This window comes from Lepus europaeus, chromosome 16, assembly GCF_033115175.1.
Source record: "Lepus europaeus isolate LE1 chromosome 16, mLepTim1.pri, whole genome shotgun sequence".
Lineage (NCBI taxonomy): Eukaryota > Metazoa > Chordata > Mammalia > Lagomorpha > Leporidae > Lepus > Lepus europaeus.
This window is the reverse complement of record NC_084842.1, coordinates 17,232,748-17,251,194: the sequence shown is the minus strand read 5'-3', so window position 1 is coordinate 17,251,194 and position 18,447 is coordinate 17,232,748. Positions and strand designations below refer to the sequence as shown.

Genomic DNA, 18,447 nt, shown 5'->3' with positions numbered 1-18,447 from the left:
AACTCAGAGACAGCCATATTAAGACTACATTCAGTATTTTGGCCATTAATGTGCGTGTGTGTGTGTGTGTTTATGATTACAAAATGATTACACACTTTACTGAAATTTGCTTTAGTTTCTTGTTTGGTTGTTTGGATATTTTATAATAACCCTGTGAAAGCATAACTTGTCTGAGAAAAATGGTTACTTCAGCACAAAAAAAAAGCTCATTTTCTATTTTCTGGCTAAATCTTTAAATTACTCTGCTTTCAAGTCACCCTGCCTTTGCTTGGAGTCCTCAGTCTCTTCACACACAAGCAGGTGTCTTGCTTGCTGACCACACTTTTACTATTCTTTTTTCTCTGTATCCATAGTGATGACTCCAATGCTATTTTTAAAACTCCATTGATATTCTTGTATCAGCCTGTGGTGTGTGTGTGTGTGTGCGTGTGTGAATTGTTGTTTTTAATCTCACTGGATATTGATTTAGCAAGAATTCTTTTTTTCTGACTTCACTAATACCTTATTCTAACTTGAAATGGACTTTCAAAGAGAAAAATGAGCAGAACAGCTGCCCACAAAGTATAGCACCACAGATATCGTGTGCATAAAAAGCATGGGGATGCATGTAGCCTGACCTGTCAGATAGGATTTCATTGTGACTGCACAAATCATAATAAAATAGTAGATGCTTATGGAGAAAAATGAGCTGGATGGTTCTACTTTTATAAATATAGTGTGAATTTTGAAGAATGTTCATTTAAAAAGAAACTAAATACAAAGGAGAGATTGACACAAGTCAGTATGTTCCCAAAGTGAGGGGGAAGAAAGTACATTCTAGAGATACATTCTTGTCTAGGATGATGGAACAAGGCATTTGGGCCTGTGCTTGGCTAGAGGTGGATGTGTGGGCTCATAGGTAAATGGTTATTCACCAGATTCTCTGGTGTTGCGTGGGAATCACTACGTTGTCCAAGACTGGGATCAGTTTCCCTTCGCATTTGATAATGTTGTGTCACAAATGTCAGTAACTGCCCCTGGTGTTTCTGTTCTGAATTCTGCTTCTCTGCTCCCTGGCGATGCCTGGGCTTCATTGTTCGTTCTATTATTACAGAGTAGGGTGATGTGTATACCTCTGTAGATACCTTTTTGCTGCCTTAACCATAAGAGAAACTAGAAATTGATGACAGCACATTTTCAACCTATTTTTTCTTAATGAAAATTTATATTTTAAATGAAATAATTTTCTCTGAAACTTGAAATTTCAATTATTCAGTTTCCTCTATCAAAAGACATCTTCTGAAAGCTTATAAAAGATGCCATCAGCTCTCACTTCAGGGAGCCTTGAATGTCCCAGTGACCAGGACATGGAAATTTTCAGGTTCAGGCCACATAATCTTCTCAAGCATATTTTCATTAATTAGGAAAATACCCTTAGCTACATAATTACTTGACTGCATGCATCACACTTTAGATAGTTCATACCTTGTCGTCCAGTCCCACGCTGCTGCCAAGGCTGGATAAGCCACTCATCGGAAATAATTGAAACAATCACCTGTGTTTTCAGGATCCTCATAGACCCCAGGGTTTCTGCTACCCTTGGAGCTATCTAATTTGAACCTCAGCTGGCCAAAATGCGAATGCCAATAGAACCTTGAGGGCAATAAAAAAGATGGTTTCCATTGTAGTCTGGGTATTTGGTTTTCTGTTGGTAATTTTCACTTGTCCCATTTTTTTTCTTTTAATCCATGACTTTAACTTTTTATAATGAAAAAGAAGACTGTTTCCTTGAGCTATGTAAGTAGTATGCATGTAGATGAAGGAAATGGACAGATGAAGTTGTAATGATAGCATCAAGATAAACTTTGTAAGGCAACGCACTCTCCATCCTAATGCAGTTGTTCATAATTATTCAGAGAAATTCAGCATTACTGAAGCAGTTGCAAGATTTAGCAGTTCTAAATACTACAAGTGAACCTGTATATACTAGAAAAGTGTGAAATAATTGGTAATTCTCTTACATTAGAGCAGTAAAAAAAAAATCAATTTTATGTTTTCACTAGTACATCATGTTTGTAGCTATCTCCACTGTACCAAAGACCAGTTGCCATAGTTTAGCCAAGAAGCAGAAAATGATGTGTGAATTGTTTGGGGAGTACTATTGATCTGCCCAAAATATATTTCACTTTCATTATAACTGTTGCCATCCAATACATGGAAATATGTGGCTGTTAACATCTTTTATTTGAGCAAACTGGGCATGTTATTGTTATCAAAATATTGTATTTTCAGCACAGAAAGGAGAGCTGCCAACCTGTTTTATGATGCTGTGCAGACTCTGTCATTATGACCAACATGGTGCATGATATGTACGGTTGACATGACCTTATTAACTTTCGTTTTTCATTTTGTGGAAAATCATCCTACTTATTGAGATACCCAGTTACAGAGAACCAAGAAAAAGGAAATGAGTTTACACTACAGCATGAAAGACTTAGGATAGATATAGACAGTAATTTCCTGGCTATGAGAATTGGTAAATACACCACTGAGTCAAAGAGAAATATTTTGAAAATTCATCTCCCAAGATGAGTATAACCCAATTGCATGGTTTTGTTGCTGTTTGATTGGCATAATATCTGTGGTTCAATACAGATGGACAAACCTAGAAAGTCTATCAATTCCAGCTTTTCTGCTAAGGCAATATTCTTTTCTTGGTTCAATGGTATGTCTAAATAAATTAAGCCTTTACTTGAAAATTGATATAGTTGTAAAGTAGTTATTTTAGACACCAGAGTTAACTAAACCTTTATAGCATTCAGCTGCAATGTAAACTAATACATATGTTAACCAGCCAATAAAAGACAGAATGGAAACATTGATAGCATTTATTTAGCAAAGGAAGTAAACAAAATTACAAATGTAGTAGCCAAGAAGTCAGCTATACCCAGATATGATTAATAGTTAAAATAATCAATTCATTAAGCCAATTGGGAAAAAAAATCTTAGAGCCTTGTGTAATCAATGGGGTGAATGCTGGCTGAAAGAAAATTCTAAGAGAAGAATGGTTGAATATCATAGCATTTCAGGATCGAAACGGAACAGGGGAAATTTTAGATCTACCATCCATGCATCAGTAGAGGTAACTTTTAAATGCTCCCATCATTTTATTCCTCAACATTTGCTTAAAAATTCCTTTGAATGACAAGGACACCATGCCAGTAGGGTATAGCTTTTATTGAAATCTCCTTGTGTATTACTTCAAACATGGCATTCTTGTTCCACTATTTCAATCTAACATTTTTTATTAATATGTCAAGACCTCTGTATGTTATAATGCCCATAAACACATGCAAGGATCATTATTCACATTGATTTTGATATCTATAAACCAGAAAATTCATGGGAGACTTTTATGCAATGATTTTTGGTTTCTTTTTTGTGTTTTCTTCATTTCAAACATTACATTCAATAATCATAAATATATGTTTATGAAAATATCAGTCTTCCAAGATGTATTTCTCTTTTTAGCAGCAGGCAATAGTCATTTCCATTTTTTCATAATTTGTTGTCTTTTCATGTACCTTTCCAAAGTGCACAGTATACCTTTTATTATATTTAGTTTTCTCTTTTTTTTTGGTCTTAAAGCTAAAATTAAAAAAAATACTTATTGGAAAAGCATAGTGACAGAGAGGGAATGGGAGAGAGAAATTGATCTTCCATTGCTGGTTTGCCTCTCAAATGCCTGCAATTGTCAGGGCTAGGCCAGGCTGAAGCCAGGAGCAAGAAACTTCATCGTGGTCTTTCAGGGCTTCCGTGTCAGTGGCAGGAACCATGAAAGTCCTGCTAACTTCTGTCTTAGTCTGTGTGTCTGTTTCTGACAGATTTATTCTTACACTCTTCTTTTTTTTTTTTTTTTTTTTTTTTTTTTTGCTCATGTAATCTCTGTAATGGGATTTGCAATGTAGTTTTAGATACATAATTATGATGGAGCTGAGAAACAAAGTCTTCACTCTACCAAACTCTCCTCATCCCATTAAGGTAGGAATTCCTTAAGGGGCAGAAGCTGATTAAATTATTTCAGTGACTGGTATCTGGCCTGCACACACTAGGTAATGCCTCATTTTTCTGTGAATATTTAGCAGTTTAAAAGCTCTAGATTTACTTTCAGTGGAAGGATCTTCAAATACAGCATTTTAATTTTTCCACTTGTTCTCAATAAAATTGCTTCAGATTTCAACCATTTCCATTTTTAACCGAAGCCCCCTCCTCTCTCATCAACTGAGAGGCATTATTCAAGTTCTTTCATGTCTTTCAAGGAGGCAATCAGCTTCCCCTGGTGGATAGACAAACAACACACTTTCCCCCAGGGTCTCAAGCATTTAGAGCAGGTGGATTATTGTTTGTTTTGTTTTGTTTTGTTTAGTGCACACACAGTCACGTAATGCTGTTTTTACTGTCTCCGACTGACTCCCTCAGTAGTAACTCCAGTAACATCCCAGTCTTTTCTTACAAACACACAAAAATCTTGAATTTTGTTTCAGATCACTCTTTGCTGTACTACTGTGCCTCAGCTTTGAGGCAAGAGGCATTGGTAAGAAAGTGATACAATTGGGCAGCAATTACTTGGTCAGTCACCACTGGCCACAATGACGTCTGTACCCACTTGTTGTGCAGTTCCTATACAAAAAGTGATCTGGCCTTTCACAATGAGAAGAAATAATTCTTTCAAGACTTCCAGCCTGTTCCACTGCAGTGGAGCCTCAGTCTGGCCCCCAACAATCAGGCATATCTCCCCGCAATGCCCCTTCATTGAAGGACTGAAATCAATGGAGTGCCACGATTGCTTAGGGTAATTAATTGTCCCAATTCGGTCTCATGTAGGATGTTTGTGATTTTTTTGACCATTGACTAACGAAAGAAAATGCCCACTCACACATGCACTCCAGACAAAATAAGCATCCACTAATGATGTCCTAATCTTCCACTACTGAGAAAGATGAAAGGGGGTAGTAATAGAAGACACTAGTAAAGGGGGAGATTTTATTTCAGTAGCCCACCAAAGCATAATTTTGTTATTTGTGTTTCTCATAGGATCGTTATAGGATGTGGACTCAAAAATTACTTATTAAAAATTAAAAACATCATGCTCTTTCCAGAAAACACTAATTTCTCTCAAAACTCCACAAATATATTAGGGTCTATTTTGTGCGTGCATCAATTTGGTAACAGAAAATAAATTCATTATTACGTTCATGAATTCTGTGTGTCTAGGGAGCAAAGCAAGTCTCTATCACCTGCCAGAGGGATATTTTCTGGTACAAAAATGGAGTCAGTAGCAGAATTTCCTCATGTTGCTGGTACTGCTGAAACTAACATATGAGTATATGTTTATTAAAAGCATAACCTTTCTGTCCAAATCCTGCCATTAGCTATTTTATTTTGGACTCAATTTCCTCCTCCACAGAATGAGTATACTATTGTCAATGGCATTAGGTTGTTGTATAAATCAAAAGAATTATAATAACAACGTACCTGATATGCAGTAACAGCTAAGTTTTTGGTATTATTCTTACTCATTTTACTATTGCATCTTCAAAGACACTTAGTCTACCACATGAACTGACTATTCTTTCCTTGGGGGTTGTGGCTAAAACAATTCTTGACTCAAAAAAAAAAAATGAAGTCAATAAGTGTGTGTAAATAAATACATTAGTAGACAAGTGAAGATGTTTAAGGTAAGGGTTAGAAACAGGAGCGTTGGTGTGAGACACCCTGACTCATATTCTGCCTTCAAGACTGTTTGCTTAGCAAGCTGACCTTGTGGCAGTTCCTTTACCTCTCAAGCTCCAATTCTACATCTGTAAAATGGTGATAATAGTGTTGACCTCACAGAGATACTAGAAATATTTAGTAGTGACCCCTTGTTAAAGCTCTTAAAAGAGATTAATATAAAAGCACTCAGTTGGTGCCAGTGCAGTATAATGACAAATATTATCTCCATGCATTATTAGCTTATAATAATTAAAGTTATTTTATATGATAGATTTTATAAGGGAGCATGTCTTATTTCCTTAGAACAATGAAGTATGCCTTAATACTGAGATATAAAAACATTTTAAGTAAAACTTCTATGAGGAGTAGTTCAGGTGTGAACCATCATTGTTATTTTGATGCCATTAAGCTATTTATTTTGGAAATCAGCATTATGTGAAAGAAACTTTTCCAGCCTGTGTAAATCAAAAAGACCTGATCTCCTTGTGTGAACCATCTTGAAAAATGTAGTATTTAGAAACAATTTCTGTAACAGAGGGGGATTTATATTTTTGACCCTAAGGGTTCTAATGATCCAAATGTTAAATGATTCATTATTAAGGTATTATGCATTTTTTTGACAGGCAGAGTGGACAGTGAGAGAGAGAGAGAGAGAGAGAGAGAGAGACAGACAGACAGAAAGGTCTTTCTTGTGCCGTTGGTTCACCCTCCAATGGCCACCGCGGCAGGCGCACTGCGGCCGGCGCACCGTGCTAATCCAAAGGCAGGAGCCAGGTGCTTCTCCTGGTCTCCCATGGGGTGCAGGGCCCAAGCACTTGGGCCATCCTCCACTGCACTCCTGGGTCACAGCAGAGAGCTGGCCTGGAAGAGGGGCAACTGGAACAGAATTCGGCGCCCCAACCGGGACTAGAACCCGGTGTGCCGGTGCCGCAGGGGGAGGATTAGCCTGTTGAGCCATGGCGCTGGCCATTATGCATTTTTATAACATCTTTTTAAATTATGACCCTTAAGCCATAATCCTTCAAATATGAGTGCAAGGTTCAAGAAGCCAAGGAGTCACTATTTAGTTAGTGTGTAGTTTATTTGGCAAGATTATATACTTTGTAGGCCAATACTTATTGAAGTTCACAACAACCCTACAAAGCAAGTGGGCCTTGGGTTTAATTCATGGATAGAGCAACTGTGCTTATTAATGGTACTTTATAAAAGAAGCATGAATGCTATTCATCTCTGTGACTTCACTACAGTGCTTGTACTGATCAAACTATATTTTGCTGAGGAGTATTTGTGCATGGTGAGAGGGTACTCTGCGGGCCATTAGGGTTACCATTTTTGTGCACCATTCTGGGCTGCCAGTTCTTGCTGTCCAGTTCCTTCTGCAGCACACACACCGTGCTGCTCACGCTGGAGCTGGGGCAGGCATCACCTGGGGCCCCGCTGCAGCTTTGTGGGTGAGTGCCAACGGCAGGCAGCTGCACCGCCCCTCCGTGTGCTCTGTGGGGATTTATTACAGTGTTTATGAGGGTGAATGATATAGTTAATGTTGCACGGCTGCTTCCATTATAACCCTCTGTTTGTGCCTCCTCATAATTTTCTGACAAATTGTCCCTCTCACATGAAATCTTTCATGCTTAGTCTTAGCTCAACAGCACATTTTCTTTCCTTGACTATATAAAGAAAAATTTAGTCATTTTTACCCAAGTTCAAACAACTGCCAAGTGGTCATACTTTTTACTAAAATAAACGACAAAATACGTGGTGTAATATAAATCACAAACTATACATAGCATGCACAAAATGAAGCTCATTAGACTACCAGATATATAAGGGGTATAGGAGAAACCTAAAGATTAAGAAAATTAGTCATTGAACCAAAAGTTAGAGCACTGACAAACTCCTGAATTCATATGTTCAACACATTGTATATTACACTAGATCTGGAAATGACTTTGTTCAGCATCTTCTCTTTACATAAGAGGATGAAGAGGCCAGAATGTTAATATTACCTGTGAGTTAGCTCATAGCATAGGACGTAAAATATGTGAAATCATTCTGAACGTAATGAAATATGCATCTCCACGTATATACCTACAGCTACAAGTAATAGCTTGCAATATATCTTAAATGGATTAACCATTTTGGCATGAAATTTGAGTAGGGGGTAGATTTTAACTTTAAAATGAAAGAAGAGTAATTTTCAAAAAAAGATTTCATTTGCTTGAAAGGCAGAGTTACAGAGAGAGAAGAAGAAACCAAGAGAAAGAGATCTTTTATCTGATGGTTCACTCCTCAGATGGCCACAATGGCTGGGGCCAGGCCAGGTAGAAACCAGGAGCTGGAATTTATCCAGGTATCCAATGTGGATAAGGGACCCAAGCATTTAGGCCATCGTCTACTGCCTTCTGTGGGCACATTAGCTGGGAACTGGATTAGAAGTGGAGTTGCCAAGATAAGAAGCAGTGCTTTCATGTCTGATGACAATGTCACAGTGGCTTAACTCTCTGCACTAGGATGCCAGCCCCCCAATAAAAGTAATTGTCTTAAGAAGGATGAATGCTTTTGCTATTTCATTTAAACAGCATAAGCATGTGATTTTCAAAGGCATTATTGAAATGTTACCATATTTGTTGTTTCCAAGGAAGCATTTTTTGATAAAAATGATCTTATGGGATAACGATATGAATTTAATTATTTGAACAATAGTAGTGCCATAGACTTTTTCATTGCTAGTTTGTAAAATTATCCTCAGACCTTGTAAATATGAATAGTATTGATTATAAGCAGATTTGGTCTGGAGTTTAGTATCTGTGCCAGTCTTTTCAAATGTTTCTGGAAAATCATTAAAGTTACCTTGTAAAATAATTACTCTGGGGCAGGTGTTGTGGTACAGTGGATAAAACTACAGTTTGCTCAGCCCATAGTCCATAGCTCATAGCCCATAGCCCATAGCCCATAGCCCATATTGGATGCCAGTTTGACTTCTAGCAGCTCCACTTCTGATCCAGCTTCCTGCTAATGAGCCTGGGAAAACAGAGGATGATGGTGCACATACTTGAATCCCTGCTGCTCATGTTAGGGACCTGGATGGGGTACCTGGATTCTGCTTTCAGATTGGCTCCGCCCTGGTAGTTGTGATTATTTGGGGGAGTGACCCAGCAGGTTGAAGATCTCTTTCCCCAATGCCTCACCTACCCTCTCTGTCATTCTGCTTTTTGAATAAGTAAATTAATTAATAGTTTAAGAAAAATAAGCAAAAATCCCTCTGTGCTAGAGGCTATTTCTATCAGTTAATGGCTGCTAGGAAGCTGGTGTATTCCCAGAATAGCATAACGTCACTAGAAAGTTGCAGATTTCTTTCTTGAAATTCACAGGTTTTTGCCATCCAAAAGTTTGTGTTCTTATAGGCTTAGAAATTTTTGAAATGTGTTATGCCTCTGTTAGCCATAATATCCATTTTATTCCTTCTTATCTGGAGTGGAAATGCAAAAGCAGTGGACATTTGTTAAAATCTCACACAAACTGATCAAATTTGGTTCACTAGATTTATTCAGTGAAGAGGTGTATAAAATCTAAAAATATGTGACCTATATAGCCATGCCTGAGTATATGCATACCAGTTGAGGAATTATTTTTAATAGGCATCAATGTCCAGAAACCATGATTTTTAAAACACAATAAAAAATAAAAGTCTTAAACAATATTTAACCATGTCTATCTCGAATATAGTATGTTTAATCCACCTCATTGTAAATTATAATTTTATAAATAAAATTCTGTTTACTAATTAAACTAGTTGTTTAAGCAGATATATTCCATTCCTGATTGCTGATTTAAAAGTAATATTGACACATAACATTTCTGTATGAGCTTCGCAGCCAAGTAGTTAAAGACCTGCAGAAAACGCACAAAATACTAATCATTATACCAGAATGATTTTTATAATATTTTAATGTATGTATGTGTAAGCACTTCAAAAAACAGAAAACTTATTTTAGTAAAGGAGGAAAAGGAATAGGATTAATGAAGCCATGTGTTTCATATATTTTATGTAACACACTAGGACACATATTGCATTTTCATTTTCAACATAAAAAGATCTTGCCAAACTTTATCTGGTTCATAAACACATGGGTTAATATCTTAATCACAGCTTGTGTAACATAGTAGGCAAAATTTGCTTTGCCCTCTGTTGCTACCTTCTTTCTTTGGATCATTATTTTTCCTATCAATGGCATATTAATTTATAATAAAGCTACAGACTCATGGTGTTTTCTATAACTATGTTCTCCTTCTACAAATAAAAAGAAAATGAACAATGTTTTAATCTTCTAAGAAATTATAGGTATGATGCTCAACTTTTTATGTATTAATGGACATTCAAGTTGTTATAATGTATCAGGTATCTATTGCCAGAGTGGTATCTAAAAATCAATGAGCATTCATTTAGCTCAAGAATCTGAGTTTCACTGGACAGTTCCTCTAGGCTCAGTTAATGGTGGCAGGGCTGTCTCAGGAAACTGAAGACGGCTTTCTGATTATCCTGGGCTCGCTGCTTTTGGATGGCCTGCTTCGTGTCTTTGGCAGTGCTTTGTTGACGGGAGTGTTTGGGTCGCATGACTTTCATCCTCCAGTAAAACACCTATTATAAAGCAAACATATTTCTGAGGAAAATATAGAAACATGCGAAATCTCCGGATGCCTATTCTCAACACTGGTCTACCACAACTTCTGGGCATTGTATTGACCAGATAAAGTCACAAGTGCAGTCAAGAGTCAAATGATGGAGAGACTTCAATTCACTATTATCTCAAGAATGCGAATTAAAACAATAGTTCAATATCTTTTTTTTAAATTTACTTATTTATTTATTTTGACAGGCAGAGTGGACAGTGAGAGAGAGAGAAAGGTCTTCCTTTGCCGTTGGTTCACCCTCCAATGGCCGCTGCGGCCTGCGCACTGCGCTGATCCGGAGGCAGGAGCCAGGTGCTTCTTCTGGTCTCCATGGGGTGCAGGGCCCAAGCACTTGGGCCATCCTCCACTGCACTCCCTGGCCACAGCAGAGAGCTGGCCTGGAAGAGGGGCAACCGGGACAGGATCCAGCACCCCGACCGGGACTAGAACCCGGTGTGCCAGTGCCGCAAGGCGGAGGATTAGCCTATTGAGCCTCAGCGCTGGCCAAAAGTTCAATATCTTTTAAACAATTACTAGACTTTATTTTTCTAAGCAGTTTTAGGTTTAGGTGACAATGAGTGTTAGTTATAGATATGTCCCATTTATCTTTACCCTCTCCCAGGTACAGTGTCCCTCACTAACAATATCCTGTACCAGGGCAGTATAGTCATTAAAATCAATAAACCAACATTGGGCATCATTAACATCCAAGTTCCACAATTTACAGTAGGATTCATCCTTGCTATTATACATTCTGTGGATTTTGATAAGCATTTAAATGATGTGTATTCGTCGTCATGCTACCATACAGAGTCATTTCATTTCACTAAAGTCCTCTGTGCCTCTCCTGCTCATGCTCCCTCCCACATCCCCAGAAACCGGTGACCTTTCTATTATCTATTATCTGAAAGACATAATTTTGTCTTTTCCAGAATGGTCTACATTTGGAATCATACAGTATATAGCATTTTCATATTAACATCTTTTCATCATAATATGTTTAAGTCTCTTCCATATAGCTTCACAGCTTGACTTTACATTTCCTGTTGGTCCATTTCACCACGCACCATAGCTTGTTTATGCTTCCACCTAACGAAGAACATATCAGTTGCTTTCAAGTTTTGGCAATGATGAATAAAGCTACTATAAACATCCATGCATGAGTTTTTAGTGGAAATATGTTTCAAATGCCTTTGGATCAATACCAATGAGCACATTGCTAAATTGAATGTTCAAGCATGTTTAGTTTTGCAACTGTCCTTCAAATTGGCAGTACGATCTTGAATTCTCACAACAATAGATGAGAGTTCCTGTTATTCCACTTTCTTACCAGAATTTTTTATTTTTAGTGTTTTAAATACCACACTGGGCATCGAGTTAACAAATATTTTCTTTTTTTTCTTTAACATCAATTTCCATCTAAAATACAACAAAACTCAATGTATTTGCATATATGTGCATGTGTATGTGTCTACTTTAGTTAAAAAATTTACTACATACTTTATAGTCACCTGAACCCTACCACTTAAAGGTACTCTACAGATTTATTTAAAATGGTAATATGTAAGGATTATGTTGCCACACTTTATTATACAAATGGCTTTTTCCTTTCCTTTATGAAGAATAACTTGAAACTTGAACCATTCTTTAGAATGATTAACAAGTCTAAAGTAATTATAAAATAATGTATGTAAGTTATGGAAATAATCAGAAATGTAGAGAAAAAAATTATGTCCAAAGAAATACATCTCATGTATATATATGAGGCAATATAAGATCTAAACACAAGCAGGAATTAAACATGTAATAATGCATGTATCTGTATAATATTAATCATTATAATTAATTTCTAAATAATATTAACGATTTTGAATTAGTGTTTATGATAGAGCATAAATTTAAAACAGAAAGATTCAAAATATTGTGTAATATCATTTGAACTCTAAAAGATGTTGCATAGAAAAAAGACATTTATAAAAAGAAAAATACTAAATAGCATTTTTGGTGGCTCTATTAGATTTTAATTTTTTATTGTGCTTATATCAGTAGATATTTAATGAACATTTATTTTATAGTCAGGTAAGAATATTATTTTTAAAAATGAAAAGCAGAGCAAGCCATTGGTGCAATGTTTTAATATGTTGCTTGGAACATCTGTATAACATATCAGCATGCCTGAGTTTGAGTCTTAGCTGGGTTTCTATTCCAAATTCCTGCTCATGTTCATGTTAGAAGTCAGCAGATGATGGGTGCCTGCTTGTCATATGAGAGACTCAGACTGAGTTCCTGGCTGTGAGACTCAGCATGGCCCAGCCTTGGCTGGCACAGGTGAATTAACATACAAAAGATTCTCTCTCTCTCTCTCTCTCTCTCTCTCTCTTTCTCTCTTGATATCTCTTTTACATGAATTAAAACAATAAATAATAATATAAATAGCAAAAATATATTTTATAAGTAAAAAGTAAAAATATCTGGAAATCTGAATTTCACTGTATTATGTTCAGTATAAAATTATTTTTATATATTCATTTCTTTTTTAATTGATTTATTAACTTGAGAGAGAGAGAAGGAGAGAAGAATAGAGAGGTCCTCTATCTGCTGGTTCACTCCCCAAATGGCTACAACTACCAGATCTGGGTCGATCTGAAGTCAGGAGCCAGGAGCTTCTTCAGGTCTCCCACACAGTTATAAAGGCCTAACCACCTGGGCCATACTCTTCTGCCCTCTTAGGCCATCAGCAGGGAGCTGGGTTGGAAGTAGAGTAGCCACAACACAAATTGGCACCCATATGGGGTGCTGGTACTGCAGGCAAGTGCTTACTGAACTATGCAACAGCACCAACCACAATATTTTCATTTCTTTAGTTAAATTTTAAACAGGTTCATAGGTGAATATCTAAATATTGTACAGACTTTATAAATTGATAATACATACTTAAAATAATATAGCAATTGAAATTATGTTATTCTGCTGTTAATAGTTAAGAAACTTAGAAGTAAGTATTTAATTTTCAATGCCAACAAACTATTTCTTTTAAGATTAAATGAGGCTCTCAATTTGCCAAGGTAGGGTCAGTTCATATGTTATAAAATAGACACCTGATTCAAGATCAGCAATGTTTCTTGTTCTGATGTTTTTTAGCTAAAAATAAAGCTCATGTAAAGCTTTACTAACCTAGAATAAAAACTTACATGATAGCCAAGTCTTTAGTTATGAAGCAATATGTTAATGAAGAAATATGTTAATTTTTCCATCTTATAAATTATTTTACATTAAAGTGAATTTAGTTTCCAGTAAACAGACTGAGTAACTAAAAACTTACGATCTCTATTTTCCTATGGATGAGAGAAAGCCAAACTTGACTACTCTTGTTATGAATTCTTTGGTAATCAAAGAATGAAGAGACACAATTCTGCCTCTGACCAATCAGATATCACAATATCATTCCTGCAACTTCTATGATACGTATGCAAATTTCAAAATAGGACATTGCTGTCAGCAGTTTCATTCATTTAACTTGACTTGAAAATTTTGCTGTAAATATCCTCTACTTTTGCTTAAATGTAGAATAAACTTTAAAACCTCATAAAATAGCAAAATTCATAATTTTCTGCTGTAGCCACCACATGAACAGCCTTTGCTTTTATTCTCTGATATACTCCACCCAGTTAACACCCTCACTTAGAATTCAGTCTGTTTTGCTTGAGGAGCTTTTTTCTGGTCCAACTCACGAAAGAATATACAGTTGACTGTGCATGTCCAAAGGTTCCACAACCATGGATTCAAGCAACCATGGATTAAAACTATTCATATGAAATATATGACAAATACACATATATGCAACTCATCTTTAGTGAATATGCACAGACTATTTTTCTTGTCTCTTCCTTAAGGGATTTGATAACTATTTATATTACTTTTAGGTTATATGAGACATTACAAATAGTCCAGATATAATTTGAAGTCTAAGGAAGATCTGTGTGGATTACATGCCTATACTATACTGTTTGATATAAGGGATTTGAGCATCTAAGGAATTGTATATGCTCAAGAATTCAGGAGACAATCCCCCACAGATGCCAAAGAACAATAATATGTGTAGTTCCTTCTAAAAATCAATTTTAAGGTAGTAAGAACAAGGTAATAATTTCTGAAGTTGTCTTAAAGCAAAATAAGAGAAAGATAAAATTATTCATTGAATAACCATCTTGTTTAGATTCTTCCTTCCAAAGAATAAACTACTATAGCTTATCTCATTGCAATTTTGGATAAACATATTTTGTGGAGATAGTTTACCTCAGGTTATATTCCCCTAGTTCTTGAGCAATTCCCTACTCATTTGCCTACAATTTTCAAACATCTGCAAATGGAGAAATACCAAGAAAGGAAACAGACAAGGCTGATGATACCTTGAAAGCTTTACCAATATCAAAATCAGCAACAAATCCCTACACTTCATAGAATCTTCCTATCTGTTTTTAGAACATCCAATATTGAATGTCTTGTGCAGACATTTCCAACGAAAAGCATAAATATGCCCCCTTCATTTTCTATTAAATTATGAGCAAGGGGTTATTCCAGGGGCACTTCAATGCAAGCATTTGTATTATTTCTTAGAGATTATATAGAGTATAAATGGCTAACTTCCCTATTCCTTAGTTAAAGAAAATGTAGTGTAAGTATTTTCTAGTGAGTTGTTGCTGACTGTGTACATATTGGTCTGTTACCTGAAAAGAAATACGATGATGAAAAACTTAAACTTGTCATTTACCCTATCAAATGTGCCCAAACTTCTCATCAAGCTTATTTTTATTTTTCAATTTTTTATTTTTCAATTTATTTGTCTGAAAGGCAATGAGAGAAAGAGAGAGAAAAGAGTGAAAGCAGATGAGAGAGAGAAAGGGGGAGAGACAGTGCACTTCTTTCTGCTGGGTCATTCCCTAAATGCCTACTGCAGCTGGGGCTATGCCAGGCTGTAGCAAGGAACCTGGACCTCATCCCTGTACTCCACGTGGCTGCAGTGCTTGAACGCCAGCGCTTGAACCATCATATGCTCTTTCCCAGGGTGTGCATTAGCAGGAGGTGGAGTCCTGAAGCACATCCAGGGCTCAAACGCAGGGACGTAGACATGGGACAGAGGCCTCCAGCGCGGTATGTTACCTGCTGTGCCAAACGCCTGCTCTCCAGTTCTCTTTAATTCAGGGCTTGGCACTATAGACAACTATAGACATCGTCTCAGAGATATGCTGCACTGATATGGCCCTGTTTTTTTAAAAACTGTATGGTGATGAAATAAAGTATTTTGTTACTCAAATTAGTTCTCCTATCTTTTCCTTTTTCTTTTTCACTAATAGTCAATATCTAGACATGTGGTATGTTCTTGTCCTGGAGGAGAAAAAAAAAAAATTGCAACTTTCACATAATGCAACTGGCACTCTTATTTTAGAGCAATTATGTTACCTCAATAGCACCAAGATTTGCAGTTTTGGATCATTCATTTAGGTCTGCCTTTTCAAATAAGTCTTATAACCCTGAGATGTCTCAAAGTAACTTGATCAAAGCATTTGATCCTAATATCTTCTTTTATAAACTTTTGTCTAAAAATTTTTCCTCATAAAAGTTTTGTTTGATGAAGACCATTTATGAAAATAGAGATGTTATTCATCTAAAATTTGCATTTATGACCCTTGTACTGCTTCTTCAGATTATGTTAAAAAACATGTGTTTTCAGAATGCTTCTGTGAGCACTGATGATTTTGGGGTTGTCGGTAGCAATATTGTAATTGCGGATCATCTCTCCTTGAATTTCAGCACGAGCCTGACTTCCTTTGGATAGTACATGAGTACGATGGGCTCTCAGATACACTCACTTGCATAAACAAATGCACATTTTAATTTATTATGAAATTAACTATTCAAAGCAATTCTCCTGAATATCAAGCAGTGATTTGCATCTATATTCTGAAACATCAAGCAGAATTTAACAGTTTCAGTAGTTAGCACCTCTGCTGGCCTGTTTTTATTTGGTGTGCTAAATAAGATACAAGACCTAACAGGCAGTGTATGTCCATGGGAGGGAAGACTGGAAACAGGAGTATACCATGGGTCCATTCTAAACTCTAGGTGCCTTATATCTGTCTCCAGGGCCATTGCCTTGTATGCTTTTTCTATATAGATCACAACCTAAAGTGAAATTAGACCTTACATAAAGCTGAGCATGTTGATAAAACTGGGTCCAATAAATTTGAATCTGAAGCATTTGCCTTAAGTTAGGTCAATTGGTATGAGAATTTTCCATTGTGACTTTGAATTATTGGTTAATTTTATTCCCAAAGAAATTTGTTTTCTGGGGTCTCTAACTTTACATGATTTTATATGTATTAAAAAGACACCAGATGCAGTTGTAAGAAGCCCCTTGGGACGCCTACACTCTGTACAGAAGCCCTGGGGTTCTGCTTCTGGCTCAGCTTGCAATTCCAAGTCCTGCTAATGCACCCTGGGAGGCAGTAGGTAATGTCCCAGTTACTTGGGTCCCTGATAACCACATGGGAGACTCACATTAGTTCCAGACTCCTGGATTCAGCCTGGGTGAGTCCCAGCTGATACAATCATATGTACAGTGAAACAGTGGATGAAAGGTCTCTTCATCTCTTTTTTTTCTTTCTTTCTCCATTCAAATAAAGGAGATTAACTAAATGTAAAAATGGCATTTTGGTAATGTTCCAATGCATGGATTTCTTGTTTAATAAATTTTTAGTTTATAGAAAAATAAATCTGGGGCAAGCAATATGGCACAGTAGGTAGGTTAAACTACTACATAGGATACCTGAATCCCGTGTAGGGATGCCAGTTTGAGTTCCAGTTACTTTGCTTTGGGTTCAACTCTCTACCAGTGCACCTGGAGAGCGAGCACTGATGACACCAGGACTTGATTTCCTTTCACCCACTTGTAAGGCCCAGATCCAGGTTCTAGCCCCTCACTTCAGCCTGGCCCATTCCCAGCTGCTCTGACCATTGGAGGAGTGAACTAGCAGATGAAGATAGCTCTCTTGCTCTATCTCTTTCTGTATCACTCTGCTTTTAAATAAGTAAATATCTTTTTCAAAAAGAAAAATCCATTGAAGAACACTCTAGGGAATTCACCTGAAATCACTGAAACAATGTTCTGTGAAGAAGGCTTTTTGGTGTGAAATGTTAATCATCTGAATTTTGCAAAATCATCTGAGGGTTTATAAATCTAAAATAAATATTCATTTATTTTATTTAATGAAATGAAATACCATAAACTGAGAATTCATGAATACAAGATAGTGATTGCAGCAAGTTCTTTTTATATTCTAAACTTACCTATGGCTGTCTATTTTAAAATAAATTTAGAAAACTAATGCAAAAGCTTTAAGTTATGCACTAATGATTAACAAAATTTATGATAAAAATGGCATGTATTTCCTAGAATTCATTAAAGCTGAGAATGTAAGATATCCTAAAAAATCAAATAAGAAATGTTTCAATTCTTATGTATTACATTTATGGCTTCATTTGCTAATTGATAGTCCTTCACAGCATTTTCAATGTACAGTTATATTCCCACAAATTATCTGAGGTCTTGACCTGGAACTCATTTCTGTCTCAGAAATTAAGCTAAAATTTAATCCTATGTATAATAGTCCACTTAATAAACTTGTCTGTTTGAATGATTTCTTTGTGTGTGTTAAAAGCTATTCATTTATATCAGAATTACAGAGGTGGGGAGAAAGAGGGAGGGAGAGAGAGAGAATCAAGAGATCTTCCATCTGCTGATTCACTTACTCCCCAAATGGCTGGGCCAGGCTGAAGCCAGGAGCCAGGAGCTTCTTCCAAGTCGCCTATGTGGGTGCAAGGGGCCAAACACCTGGGCCATCCTCCACTGCTTTCCCAGGCACATTTACAAGGAGTTGAATCGGAAGCAGAGCAGCCAGGACTCAAACCAGCACCCATATGGGATGCCAGCACTGCAGATGGCAGCTTGACCCATTGTGCTAT

The 18,447-nt window shown here is 36.6% G+C and overlaps 1 protein-coding gene across 1 annotated transcript in view; it reads left to right on the top strand.

Moving 5' to 3' along the window:
• Nucleotides 1-18,447, top strand: part of SGCZ (sarcoglycan zeta) — a 1,230,796-nt gene that overhangs the window by 740,368 nt on the left and 471,981 nt on the right. The window lies entirely within an intron of this gene.